Genomic DNA, 14,902 nt, shown 5'->3' on the forward strand with positions numbered 1-14,902 from the left:
GCTCTCGGGGCCTGAGAGTGAGGCGCTGCAGTCCTATATTAGAGTCCTTGGCCACAGGTATAATTCGTCCGTCCTCCTCCGCTGTCGGCGCCGGCCTCTTCTTTGTGGGGAAGAAGGATGGCACATTGAGGCCCATCATTGAGTTCCGTGGTCTCAACAAGATCACAATTAAAAACACGTACCCACTCCCTCTGATGGACTCTGCTTTTAAAGCCCTCCATGGCGCACGTATCTTCACCAAGCTAGACCTACGCAGCGCTTACCATCTGGTCTGTGTCAGGGAGGGAGATGAGTGGAAGACCGCGTTTAACACTCCCCTGGGCCATTGTAAGTATCTCGTCTTGCCTTTTGGACTCACCAATGCCCCCACAGTTTACCAGAACCTGGTCAATGATGTATTGAGAGACATGATCAACAGGTCTGTTTTTGTTGATGATATCCTGATTTTCTCTCCCAACCCTACAGAGCATGAGCGGCATTTGCGCCAGATTCTCCAAAGACTCCTGGAAAACCGTCTGTTTGTTAAGGCAGAAAAGTGTGAGTTCCACGTCCCAGAGACCAAATTCCTGGGCTACGTCATTGCCAAGGGCGAACTCCGCATGGACCCTGGTAAGCTAACCGCAGTGGTAGAGTGGCCACGGCCTACCGATTGGAAACAACTCCAGCGTTTCCTCGGGTTCGCGAACTTTTATCGGAGGTTCATCAGGAATTACAGCAGGGTCGCAGCTCCGCTTACGGCCCTCACATCGACTGCTTCACCATTTCGCTGGTCTGACTCTGCTGATGCTGCCTTCAAGGACCTTAAGGGACGCTTTACTTCAGCCCCCGTGCTGGCGCATCCTGACCTTTCCCTACAGTTCATCGTGGAGGTGGACGCCTCTGAAGTGGGCGTGGGAACAGTCTTGTCCCAACGACAGACTAGCGATGGGAAGGTGCACCCCTGTGCATTTTTCTCCCGCAGACTCTCCCCCGCCGAGCAAAACTATAGCATTGGGGACCTTGAATTGCTGGCGGTTAAGCTTGCCCTGGAGGAGTGCCGACATCTGCTGGAGGGAGCTCGCCAACCTTTCATCGTTTTGACCGATCACAAAAACCTAGAGTACCTCAAGACCGCCCGCAGGCTCAACCCTCGCCAGGCCAGGTGGGCCATGTTTTTTTGAACGCTTTAATTTCTCTCTCTCCTACCAGGGGCACGTAATATCAAGCCAGATGCCCTGTCCCGTCAGTTCCTGCCTAGCGAGACCAGGGTGGATCCAGCCCCCATACTCTCTTCCACCTGTTTTCTTGCTGCAGTAGAATGGGAGGTGGAGTCCAAGGTTAAGGAGGCCCTTGGTGAGCACCCGGACCCCAGGCAGGGGTCACAGGCTAATTTGTTTGTTCCCGCATCAGTCCGGCAACAGGTGCTAGAGTGGGCCAACTCGTCCCGCTTGTTCTGCCACCTGGGTATCTGCAGGACCCTTGCTGTGTTGCGCCAACTCTTCTGGTGGGCCACGATGCCGGAGGACACTTGGGCTTTTGTCACGGCTTGCCACGTTTGCGCCCGCAACAAGACCTCCACCAAACCCAGCTCTGGCCTGCTTCGCCCTCTTCCCATCCCTAGCCGCCCATGGTCCCATATCGCCCTGGACTATGTCTCCGGTCTCCCCCCTTCCCGAGGTAACACCATTATACTCACTGTGGTTGATAGATTTTCCAAGGGGGCCCATTTCATCCCGCTTCGCAAACTCCCATTGGCGAAAGAGACCGGAGAGCTGTTGGTCCAGCATGTCTTCCGCCTTGCACAGCATCCTATCCGACAGTAGCCACGTTTACATGCTGACTTTTATTCATACCGATTCAAATCATTCCGAATGGAAATTTCACATCAGCTTTTTACATGTCACTTCATCTATTCCGATCCAGCGTTTACATGTGACTGCCTTTATTCCGAAAGGACGTTTGACAACTGCCGTCTGACATGCGCAGATTAATCAAAACAAAGCGTCACGTTGCAAAACATGGAGATCGATCGTCAGATCAGCTGCTGTTTTAACTTTTCGAGTGGAAACAAAACTTCAGAATGATACGCCGTTCATTTAAAAAGTTGTGTGGGTGCGCTGTGCGTGTGCTTGGAAGCCATGTTGCAAGTGACGTTACTTACGTCACCGAGTGACATCACCACGTCAGTACGGAGCATGCGCAGAAAGAACGCAACCAGACACCATTCCGCTTCCCTGTTTACATGATATAATTTTACTTCTAATCGGTTTGGGAAAAGGAATATTCCACCCCTGTGAATCGGAATGAAATTCCATTCGGTTTGGGCCTGTTCATTCCGAATGAGGTGTTTATATGGAACACATTTATTCAGTTTGAACAAATATTCCGATTGTAATTGTAATATTTGGCTCCATGTAAACGTGGCAAGTGTGTCTGATAGGGGTCCCCAGTTCACCTCCCAGGTATGGAAGGCTTTCTGCGCAGCTCTGAACGTTGGTGTGAGTCTCTCCTCAGGTTACCATCCTCAAACCAACGGGCAGTGTGAACGCACAAACCCGCAGCTAGAAGCGGTGTAGGCGCACTATCCTATTCCCCTCACTATCCACTCGCGGGGGCCTGCGCTTGTCAGTGATGTTCCTTATTCTCGCTATATGATTATACAACTTTAACATTTGTTAATAATATGCTCTGTGTGTAGTATCATCCATCGCTTTTCCCTTTTAAATGGGCACTTTTAAGCGAACGCAAGAAGTAACAACAGGAACATTTTTAAACAGGCATTTCACGGGAGAGCATTTCAACTCTTCGGCCAATCATATAGCGAGTGCGAGTGGATATTGAGGGGAAGAGGATAGTGAACCTACACCGGCCCTTCGTTGTATCGCGCAGTCCTGGAGCGACCACCTCACCTGGGTCGAATATGCTCATAACACCCTGCCGAACGCCTCCTCGGGCATGTCCCCCTTTCTGTGCTCACTGGGCTACCAGCCCCCCCTTGTTCCCATCCCAAGAGCAAGACATAGCGGTTCCCTCTGTGCAAAGGCACATCGACCGGTGCACCAAGGTGTGGAGGCGAGCACGCGCTGCACTAATCCGCTCGTCCGAAAGTTCCCAGGCCCAGTCCAACCGCCGCCGTACACCAGCCCCTGTCTACTCGGTGGGGCAGAAGGTATGGCTCTCCTCAAAACACTGGCCACTGAGGGTTGGATCCAGGAAAGTGAGTTTTGTCGGCCCCTTTGAGATAGAGAAGGTGGTGAATCCCTGCTCATTCCGCCTCAAGCTCCCCAGGTCTCTGAGTCCATCCCACCTTCCATGTTTCCCAGGTAAAGCCGGTCTCGTCATGCCCGTTGTCCCCCCCGGTGCCAACTCCCCCTCCTCCGTTGTCAATCGACGGGCACCCAGCTTTCAAAGTGAGGCGGCTCTTGGACGTCCGCCGCCATGGTCGTGGGGTACAGTACCTGGTCGACTGGGAGGGCTATGGGCCTGAGGAGCGAAGCTGGATCCCCGCCAGGCAGGTGTTGTGCAGGTCCCTGATACGGGACTTCCATCATGCCCATCCCGGTCGCCTGCCTCGGACGCCTAGTGGCGCCCGTAGAGGGGGGAGGTACTGTCAGGGCTCCTTGATTGCAGGCTTGAGACCAGACAAGTGGAACGGTGACCGCTGCGAGCCATAACAATCAGCCGCCTTTAAAAACCAGCTCGTTGGTGCCGCTCGTCGCCAGACCAACACTTTCAACTTTCTCGTCGGTGAAATCCAGCATTCAGGTATTTACCACAACTATTCCTACCCGGCTAATCAGACCTCTTATTCAGTCCCAGGATTCCCCGTGCCTGCTACAAGAATTGTACCGACGCCTGATTGACTTCCCGTCAACACCTGCCAGCTACCAGCTCGAGTGCACGTGCGCTGCTGCGACCCTCGTGCATTCATAAATAAACTTTTGTAAATCACCGCAGCCACTCTTGTCTGCTTTAGGGTCAACTTCCCAGCTAACCCTAACATGTCTTGAAGAAGGAAGTTGCAATTCTCCTGAAAAGTCACTGGCAGCGCTTATTCATTAAATAGTTTGAAGGGCAGGCATGACTCTGCATTTTGGCACTAAATTATATCCGTTTTAGGACTCTTATATATACATTTATCACAATACCTAACTATGTAATTTCAGATGGACCTGTGGATGAAATATCAAAGCATGGCAAAAATATGGCATACGCATTCATGCAAATGGGAGCAAGTCTCGCCTCAGATGATGTTATTTTTCTCTTGTTCTATGGCCCATGTCTGTCAGTTTGCTCCCTGCTCCACTAATGGGGTAATATTCCTTCACACTCAGCCTGCTGCCACTCCACTTATCAAGAAGCTCATCTGCCAGTCAATCCTAATCACAACTGCAACTTGTGACCAGCTGCTCTGGCTGTGTATTTAACCCCCAATTTCCACCCGGTCTGCCGCAGCTGCATTCCGAACAATGCAACAAATACGTTTGTATTGTAATCCATACAAGATGGTCCACATAATCCGCTCAGCTCCGATCCGGATCCGCCTGAGTCCGGCCTCTCCGGTCATCAAAACTAAAATACGGACGAGGTCTATTTTCTGGTCCGTCAACCTGCGGCCGGATCAAGCCCTGCCGTTTAGCACGCACCAAACAGGAAATAGAACGGCAGCAATATCCGGTCTTTCAAAGTAAATATAGTCTGTACATGTATCATGCATCTAATTTTTACTATTTTTGATTGGAATTTACACGAAACAAAATGTATATATATTGATGTGAAAAATCCTATGGAAACCTGTGTTTTCTAACATATTAGGTCTTATGGATTTAATATCAGTTTTATCAATCTTGAGAGATTCAAGTAATAGAACTAAACAAAACATTTTTTTTATAACTTTCTTTAAAATGTAATTTTAAATAAATGCAATTTCTGTTGTTGGAAACCCCCACATTCATTCATTCACACACAGGGTATCACATCAGGTGCACATGATTAGAACATCATTACCCCGTGTTTTGAAGAAGGCCTTCTTTAAACCTCACATTTAGTTTGGTGTGCCCCTGACTGTTGAGGTGGGAGAAAACACCATGGTGAGATCAAAGGAGCTGTCCGAGACCTTCAGAAAGAAGATTGTAGACACTTATGAGTCTGGTAAGGTATTTCAAAAGATCTCAAAAGAAAAAATCAGCCTTTCCACTGTCCGAAAAAATAGTCTACAAGTGGAGGACATTCAAAACAACCGTCAACATGCCCAGGTCCGGCCGTGACCCTGAGAGCAGACCGAAGATGCTAAGTCTCCAAAAACCCTAAAATGTCATCATGGGACCTATCAAGTAAAAGTCAGGCATGAAAATCTCTCACCTTTCGGCGAAATTCGCCGTTTTGAAGTCAAAAAGGGCGACCTACGTGAATTGCGTAGATCCGAGGAGAAATTCTTTTTTGGGGGGGGGGGGGTTATTTAATTATTATTATCATCATGTGATTAACTTAGTACGTAAACTGAGCACTTAAGAACACAGTCAGCAAATCCTTCTAGATGCTTCGCTGACGAGAACCAATCATCGGCCCAAGCTGCGTTCCATTATTCCAAACGCGCGCACTCCTTACTGTACATGGAGTGCTCGGAGAGCCTTTGGTTGCATTGCAAAGATGCGAAAACAAAAAGCAGGCCTTATCCACACCGGGGCAGACCAGAGCGCAGCATACACACTTGCCTGTATTTGCCAGCAGAATGAATTTGGTGAGTAATGGTTTCAATCGTTTTCACATTTTGCGATATAAAAAAGTTACTGCCATTCGTTGCAGCTTGCGTTGAACACTGCCAGAGCTAGCCAAATCTCCCATGAAAAAAAATAGCTCCCGTTAAATTGGCGTCAAGCTTGTGTACTTAGCGGTAATATAAACGAAGAAACACTGTTGAGTCAAATTAAGCGGCAAGCTCTCGGATGGAGGGGGCGCCTCACATCGCTCCCGTTGTCCGCCGGAGACGCGTTATTTTTGGCTTGGATTTGAGCTGACGGCCGGTGTCGGCACAACACCGGCCCGACGATCGGTGGGAATGAGTCCTGCTTCTTAAAGCTTTTCAGAAATACAGGGATCCCTTGTTTTTCGTGGTTAATGGGGACCAGAACCCGCCGCAATAAGTGAAAACCGCGAAGTAGCACCCCCCCCCCCCCCATTTTTTTGTGCGTGTTCAATGCATTTATTCAGATTTTACATTGGAAAAAAGATACATATATATAAGACATGTTTTTTCAAAGTATCATTTATAAATGGTTTTCAAGCACTTCAAAATGTAAGAATTATGATAAGTTTTAAACATGTTACTGCCCCACCGAATTATTTTTAAACAAGAATAAAGTAGTAAGAAAATGCTTGGCTTCATTAAATGCTTCATAGTGAGTCTACTCAAACCCTCTCAGGCTTTGGTAAAAGGTGATTGACACGTGTGCAAAGTTTTTCTTTTTATACATATTTTTTTGTTTGAAGCAACTTATTTGACTGAATAATAAAGACACAAATGTCCTAGCCAAAATGTGGCCCAAACGCAAAACAACATTACTTCAATGGAAAAATTTGTTTCAATCAAGAAAAATAGTTTTCAAATGCTTTTTTTGTCTCAAATTTATTTTTGCAATTAAAAACTATTTTTTTTATTGAGGACTTTTGGGGGATTAAAAGTATATACTGTGTTTTGATTGAAGCAACTTTGTTTTTGATAGAAGTAACTTTGTTTTTTGATTGAATAATAAAAACACAAATCTACCTCCATCGTTATTGAGAGAGAAAGAAATTAAGAAAGCTTTAAAACTAAAAGCCACCGGGGAGTTTTTTTTTTTTTTTTTTTTTTAATATTTATATTTCATTACATAGACATGCGTCGTAGGGAAGGGAGATTGGGGGATAAAAAAAGGAGTTAGATGAGGCTGCTAAAGGCAGTGGATACCTCATCAGCTGGGTGAATAGCAGACCTGGTAAGAACAAGTTTGCAAGGATAGTCGGGTATTAAATACAATTATAAACACAATTACAATGTTATTTTTCTATAAGACTTTTATGTCATTGCTTTATTAATCATTAGGTGCTAGAGTTGTTAAGTATGGATAATAATGAAATAATAGTTTTTTAAAAAAAAAAACTGTGCTGTTGGTGGCTCAGTGACCATCTGATGTGGTTTGTTCTCAGATGAACAAGTTGAGGAAGGAAGTTTTGATGCAGAGGTTGAAGGACGAAAAGAGGCAGACTGACTGAGTCACAGCCAGAAAGTGTTGATGACAGTTTTGATTTCTATTCACTGTTGCCCCCTCCCAATTAAAGTATGTCACAGTCGCAGCCAATTATTATCTAAAGCTGGTTAAAATTGAAGTTATGTTGTTTTAAGGTTTATTAAATACTTGTTAATGTGCCCCTTTTGATCTACGAGCACCCGCCCCTCCACCGGTCTCTGCATGGCTCTGCTGAAACAGTGTGGGTCGACAGAGCTCAATATTTTGTTGGGGTGTACAGTGTACTGGAACATATTTCCTCCACACCCTTCTCACCTTTTTAACTCCTGACCCATTTTCATGCCTGAAAAGTAAAAAGTATGGCTTAGTAAAACTAGATGTACATTTTTCTCAAAAAGTTACTGAAGTAAATGTAATGAAGTACATGTCATGCGTTACTACCCACCTCTGCCCATAACAAAATCTCTCAATACATGGCCCCATTCATTCTTTCCTTTACATAGATCAGTCGTCCTGGTCCCTTTGCAGAAAAACAGCCCCAAAGCATGATGTTTCCACCCCCATGCTTCACAGTGGGTATGGTGTTCTTCGGATGCAATTCAGTATTCTTTCTCCTCCAAACACGAGAACCTGTGTTTCTACCAAAAAGTTCTATTTTGGTTTCATCTGACCATAACACATTCTCCCAGTCCTCTTCTGGATCATCCAAATGCTCTCTAGCGAACCACAGACCTGCCTGATCATGTACTGGCTTCAGCAGGGGGACACGTCTGGCAGTGCAGGATTTGAGTCCCTGGCGGCGCATTGTGTTACTGATAGTAGCCTTTGTTACTGTGGTCCCAGCTCTCTGTAGGTCATTCACTAGGTCCCCCCGTGTGGTTCTGAGATTTTTGCTCACCGTTCTTGTTATCAGTTTAACGCCACGGGGTGAGATCTTGCATGGAGCCCAAGATCGAGGGAGATTAACAGTGGTCTTGCATGTCTTCCATTTTATAATAATTGCTCCCACAGTTGATTTCTTTACACCAAGGGTTTTACCTATTGCAGATTCAGTCTTCCCAGCCTGGTGCAGGTCTACAATTTTGTCTCTGGTGTCCTTCGACAGCTCTTTGGTCTTGGCCATAGTGGAGTTTGGAATGTGACTGATTGAGATTGTGGACAGGTGTCTTTTATACCGATAATGAGTTAAAACAGGTGCCATTAATACAGGTAACGAGTGGAGCCTCGTTAGACCTCGTTAGAAGAAGTTAGACCTCTTTGACAGCCAGAAATCTTGCTTGTCTTCAGGTGACCAAATACTTATTTTCCACTCTAATTTGGAAATAAATTCTTTAAAAATCAAACAATGCAATTTTCTTTTTTTTTTCCCACATTCTGTCTCTCATGGTTGAGGTTTACCCATGTTGACAATTACAGGCCTCTCTAATCCTTTCAAGGAGAACTTGCACAATTGGTGGTTGACTATATACTTTTTTTGCCCCACTGTATATCTAATGAAACCAGAATCTTCCCTTCATGAGGTTTTTGAACTTCCAAAGAAATTTTCAGAAATATCAGATTATGCTCTAAATTGGTCAAAATCAATTATAATGCCCTTTTCAACAAACTCATGGAATCCTGCATATCCAAATTTAAATTACAAAATTCTCATAGGGAACATAAAGTATCTTGGAATCTACATTTCACCAAAACTTACAGAATTAACTAAGCTAAATCATACAACTCTCTTCGCAAAAATATGTGAAGATTTGATACACTGGAAAAATCTTCCCATCTCACTTTTGGGCCGGATAGCGACAGTCAAGATGAAAATATTACCACAAATAAATTATTTGTTCTCAATGATCCCCTTTAAACCCACTCAAAAATGGTTTCAAGACCTAGACTCATCCGTCACAAAATTCTACTTTAAGAACAAGAAAAACAGAATTAGCCTTGCCAACTTGCAAAGAAACAAACCAGATGGGGTTTAGAGGCTCCCAATTTCCAACGCAAATACAATACCTTATTAAGTGGTTACATCTTAACACTGAACAACAGTCATGGCTAGAATTAGAGCAAACAGACTGCAATCGAATACAACTGGCAAACCTCGCCTTTATCAGTTCTAATATCAAGCAACATAGCTGCTTCAAGAATCCAATGATAGCATGTACTTTGAAAGCCTGTTGGAGAGGAATGGAAATTACACATTCACAATTAACGCAATTTAAATTTTCACCAATCTGGCACAACCCAGACTTTGGAGTTAATAAAATTCCTATTTATTTTAGCACATCGGATGGTAACAGGAATAAGCCAGTTACAGCATATGTTTAAAATAGTACATTCATGTCATATGAAAAAATACTACAAAATTTCCAAATCAAAGGGGTCAATTTCCTTCAGTACAATAAAGTCAGGGCAGCCATCAAAAGCAAATTCCCATCACTAACGGGTACATTAAACCCACCACCCTTTGTAAATAAAATAGTAAACATCCATCCTCAACAACAACAACAACAACACACTTTCAAAAGTATATAAAGCTTTTTCATGTAACAACTCTACTTGTCTACCGATCGAAAAATGGAGTAACGACCTTTCGGTAACAGATAATAACTATTGGTCCCATGTTTGTAAAAACACATTTACAATGACAAAGAATAAGAACCTTCAATTTATACAGTTCAAAATACTGCACATATGGCATATTACTCAATCTAAAATGCAAGAAATGGGGTTCTCCCAATCCGATAAATGTACAAGCTGCAACGAAGATACCTCAGATAGGCTACATACTTTCATGCTCTTTGGCAATGTAAACCAGTAGAAGAGTTTTGGTCACAGGTAGCGAAGAAACTCTCTTTCCTTTTGAACTGCAGGATTCCATTGTCTCCAATTCTTTGTCTGCTTGGTGATCTGAATACAGTGAATATCTCAAACCATCAACCACAAACCACTACAGTAGTACCTCTACATACAAAGTTAATTCGTTCCAGGACCTTGTTTGTAAGTCGAAATAGTCGTATGTCGAGCAGGATTTTCCCATAGGAATACATTATAATTCCATTAATTTGTTCCACAGCCCAAAAACCTACACTAAATCCTCAGTAAATACTGCTGGTACTATTACAATTGGCAATTACACATAGCCAGACAAATAATTTATAAATAAAAATCGGAATAATATAATAATTAATAATTATTCCAGTAAATAATGTAATGAATAGGATTCAAATGTGGCACTTATTTTTGCTGTACCTGAATGCACCGCGGGGCTGACGTCACAGTGAGAGAGGTCAGTGCGGTTGAGATAATACTTTCGTTTTCTTAAGAGCACAGTCAACTGCGGTGGACGATAGGCGTTTTGAGTTGGATAAGTTGTTAAATAAATGATAAAAACTTAACTAAGCTGGCGATTTCCTTGGCGATGTTACCACAATGATAACTGTCACCTTAACTTAAAAAGACAGGCGAACGGTGGTCGGAAGAGGACCGTGGAGCTGTATTGTTGAGCCAGTTCATGGATGCGCACCCCACGCTAATTTTTTTCTATAATTTGCATCTTCATTTCAAAGGTAAGCGTCATTTTTTTCCTTGTTTCACCAACTGGACCAACGTTTTTTGAAACCTGTGTTGATTTCTCACACAAGAAAATCCACCGTGGGTTATTTTGTGGTGGTGTCATATCGTCGTATTTCGAGCATGTCGTCGGATGTAGTAACAAATGGCGTGTCAAATTTTACGTCGGATGTCGAAAAAATCGTGTGTCGAAGCGATCGTATGTCGAGGTACCACTGTACTGGTAAGTTTAGCAAAAACAAACAAAATATGAACATGAACCAAATGCTAAATCTAATCACTGAATATATAACATTAGAGAAAATATCTGCCAAACAGACAAATAAAATAGACAAATACGAACAACAGTGGGAAACAGTTGCCAGAATGATGAACATAGAATAAGGATTCTCTCTCGCCTGCCAAGGAATGCCACAACAATAATAAAAATGTTTACATAAATTGTTATATGCAGGGTGTCCCGGGAAGTTGTATGCATCCTCTTACAGCTGATAACTTAACATGTTCACACCTGAACTACATTTTCACACTCCCAGTAGCATTTGATAAATAATTTTCTTCCTTTAAAGTTAAGTTAGTCAATGTGTTTAAGAAACCCAAAGACAATTCGGTTGCCGGTTGCTGGGGAATGTATGCATTTCTTGGGGGGGGTGACCGTGATATATAAATTACCAGATTCAGAGGAATCAAGGAACTATGTTCAAATAAGACACTTCACTGGACCTCGGCATACATCTAAGGGTGTTTGATAAACCTTTTCTGTCAGCTTCACAGGTGTTGGGTGGAGTTTGTTGGCGTCCTGCCCTGTGCTGCCCCGTCGCCGGTCCTGTCCCCGGGGTTTTCGGCTTGGGCTTGTCTGGTTGCATCTGGTCGTGCGTGGGTCCCGTCGGGTGCGCGGCGGTCTCGCGGGCGGGTGGGGGTGCCGCGCGGCTGCCACAGCCCTTGCCTGGCCGGCCGGTCTGGGTTTGGTGGTGTATACGGCGGCCACAGTTCCCTCCCGGGTCGGCCCAACCGGAGCCGCGTCTCCTTGAACCGGGTACCAGGGAGGTGCTCCCTGGTGTCATTCCGCGCACCCCTCCTGGCCCGAGGGTGGGTTGGGGTGGTCGCACCTCCGTGCCCTTGGTCTGTCACCGGCCCTGTCCGCCTTTCCGGGCCGCGGCGGCTGCCGCTGCCCTCCTGCTGGCGGGGTCGTCGGCAGGGCCTCTTGGGGCCCGCAGGGCCTTTGGTGGGGCTTGTTGTCCCTTGCCAGTCGGGTGGACATCCCCTGGTCTCCAGTGCTTGGCGTAGCGCCTGTTCAGCTGTACGGGGTGGGTGCTCGAGCGGCGGGTGGTCTGGGGCGGGGATTGATCGGGGCCCTGGCGCTTCTCCCGCCCTGCGGCTGGTGGTTCTGGTGGACGGGGCCACGCCTGCAGGAGCCTGCCTCTTAATTCACGCAGTCCTCACTTTACACTGTAAATATCTTTCACCCTGGCACCTACATTCTCATCTATTCCTCCGGGGAGAGTCGGGACGGGGCCATACAGTCCCAGTCGGCTTCTCCCTGATTTTAATGCATCACACACCTAGGTTGTGGGATGGACGAGGCCTGTTGCGGGGGGGGGCTGCTCACGGTCACCTCCTCACGGCAGGCCTCGCCATTCCTGCACCTTTTTTAGCGCACCAGGGTTGGTGGTGCATCCCCTCTTCCCATCCCTTAAGGCTGGTTGATGTGCGCGGGTGGCCTGGGGGACCACCCTGGATCCCGGGGTACCACCCTGGATCCCGGGGCGGGGTGACGATGGCTCCTTTGCTGGGCTGCGGGAGCAGGGATGGACTGCGCTGACCCCCTCCCTGGGTGTCCCATTTTGGGACACCCTGGGATCCGCCCCAAGCCGAGCCTAGCCTCTGTTTTGTAAATGGGGCCATTACTTACGCATTACCGGCCGCATCCCATTTCTATTTTTCTTCCCCCACCACTTGGCCCTTCAAACGAAGGAATAAGGAGTAGGGCTTGAAACGTCAGCCCTACGAATTGGGACACCTCTTTACACTCACGAACGTCATAAGTCCGTTCCGCCAGTTGTTACCAGTGTTGTTAACCTTACTGAAAAAAAGTAATTAATTATAGTTACAAATTACTTCTCCCAAAAAGTAATTGCGTTAGTAACTCAATTACCTGAATGTAAGAGTAATTATTTACTTGGCAAAGTAATTGGTGATAATTACTTTTTTTTTTTTCCTCAAAAAAAAAAAAAAAAAACATTGGCCACACTATGTGAAGTTTTTTGTGAAGGTTTTTGGTACAATTGGCCCGAGCCCAATTCTTTACCCTAATTTACCCTTTACCCTGAATCAACTGTTAAAAGTTTGTAACCCTTACTTTCCGTTGCTGTGAGGCTGTGGTTCAATCGGGTTACAGTTTAATTGTTGTGGTGCCTTTACTCAGTCTTCTCTACTAAAATAATGACCGACACGGCAGGACAGTCTTAACTCTGCGTCTTTATTCTCGCAGCGCGGCGCCAGGAACTCTCGTGTTACACTTAAACACGTCCTCTAACAGCACAACCTAGGGGGAACTAATATTCAACTAGGAACAAAAATTATACAACATAAAATATTAAATATGAATGAACAAAGCATCACATTCGAAAATATTAATGCATAATAAAATAAATGATAGCCTATATAAATAGAATAAATTGGAAATGAGCCAAAACACCAATAATGAAATTATAATAATAATGCACAATTCCTGCTTACAAGTTATTAAAATTGCTCCCATTATTGCATTAGTTCCCTTCTCTCTACTTTCGACATATGAAAGTTTTAAAACTGTTTCATCATTTAAAGATAGATTCAAGTCAAGATTTTGCCGATTTAGAAGTATTTTAGATAAAAAGTTACTTAGGTTCGCTAGGAAGGTTCTCTACAACAGAGCTGTCCTAAAAAGTCTACTGCTTTAAGATGGCGGCTGTTTACTAATGCATCTAGTGCCGTGTCTGTCATTTTGCATCTCGTTATATCAATATACAGTATATGTGATATTTATCATGTCTACCATATCTACCATAACATGCGGGCGTCGTTTGTAGGCTATCGGCTACAACATGTATTATTGGAGCTACCTAGCATCGCGTTTGCTCGGCGTCACAACTTTCTTGCCTCCTCCCCACTCCTGCTCTGCGCTGTCGTCTTGGTGAGTCCGTCTCCCTCAGACTTTTCGACCAATATAATAACACATAGTAACGCATGCCTTTCCATCCTCAGTAACGGTAACGGCGTTGCCAAGATGAGAAAAGTAATTCATTAGATTACCCACTACTGAAAAAAACTTCCTTGCAAACCTGCCTGACTGGTTTGGCCCATCCTAAGTCAAGCTACTTTCTCTTTACTTGCATATTCAGCCATTAGCTCAGGAGGGGGTTGGGCGAAACCTTCCTTGCAAACCTGCCGGACTGGTTTGGCCCTTCCTAAGTCAAGCTACTTTCTCTTTACTTGCATATTCAGCCGTTAGCTCAGGAGGGGGTTGGGCAAACCTTCCTCAGTAAGGCTACTTTGAGACACTTATTACTTGACACTAAACTGCTAAACTTCTGAGGATATTTTAATAATAGTATTTTAATAATGTTAATTTATTCGAATGTATTTGTTTGAATACCCTATACGTGTTAAAAACATTTTTGAAAAGATCAATTAACAATTTGCTGTGGATATACATTGATATGCATAGATATTTAGAAATACTACAACTAAGCACACCAAGCAACAGTGGTAAAAAGAAAAGCATCTCACATGAAATTGCTGGAAAAAACTATGCAAGATTAGTAAATACCACTCTTGGTTCAGAAACAAACTATCATTCAGGTAGTATGTCCATGTGTTGTGGACCCTTCCGTTAGTTGCAAGTGTTTGTTTTGTTTGCTTTGCTTAAATTAAATGAAACAAGCTTGATACATCCGAATAATATTCTAACAGCTGATGACCAGTATTATCTACTCTCAATGTGTTTTCTTCAGTCAGAAAAGTAATAGTTAAAAAAGATTAAACACAATAAAGAGTGCACTAATTAGGGGTGTAATAAATAAAAAATCAACACCACTAATTGTAATGTTAGTTTATTATTCACTGTGTTTCTTCATTTGTAAGGTTTGTTT

Source organism: Corythoichthys intestinalis, unplaced genomic scaffold (assembly GCF_030265065.1).
Source record: "Corythoichthys intestinalis isolate RoL2023-P3 unplaced genomic scaffold, ASM3026506v1 HiC_scaffold_27, whole genome shotgun sequence".
In the NCBI taxonomy this organism is placed as follows: domain Eukaryota; kingdom Metazoa; phylum Chordata; class Actinopteri; order Syngnathiformes; family Syngnathidae; genus Corythoichthys; species Corythoichthys intestinalis.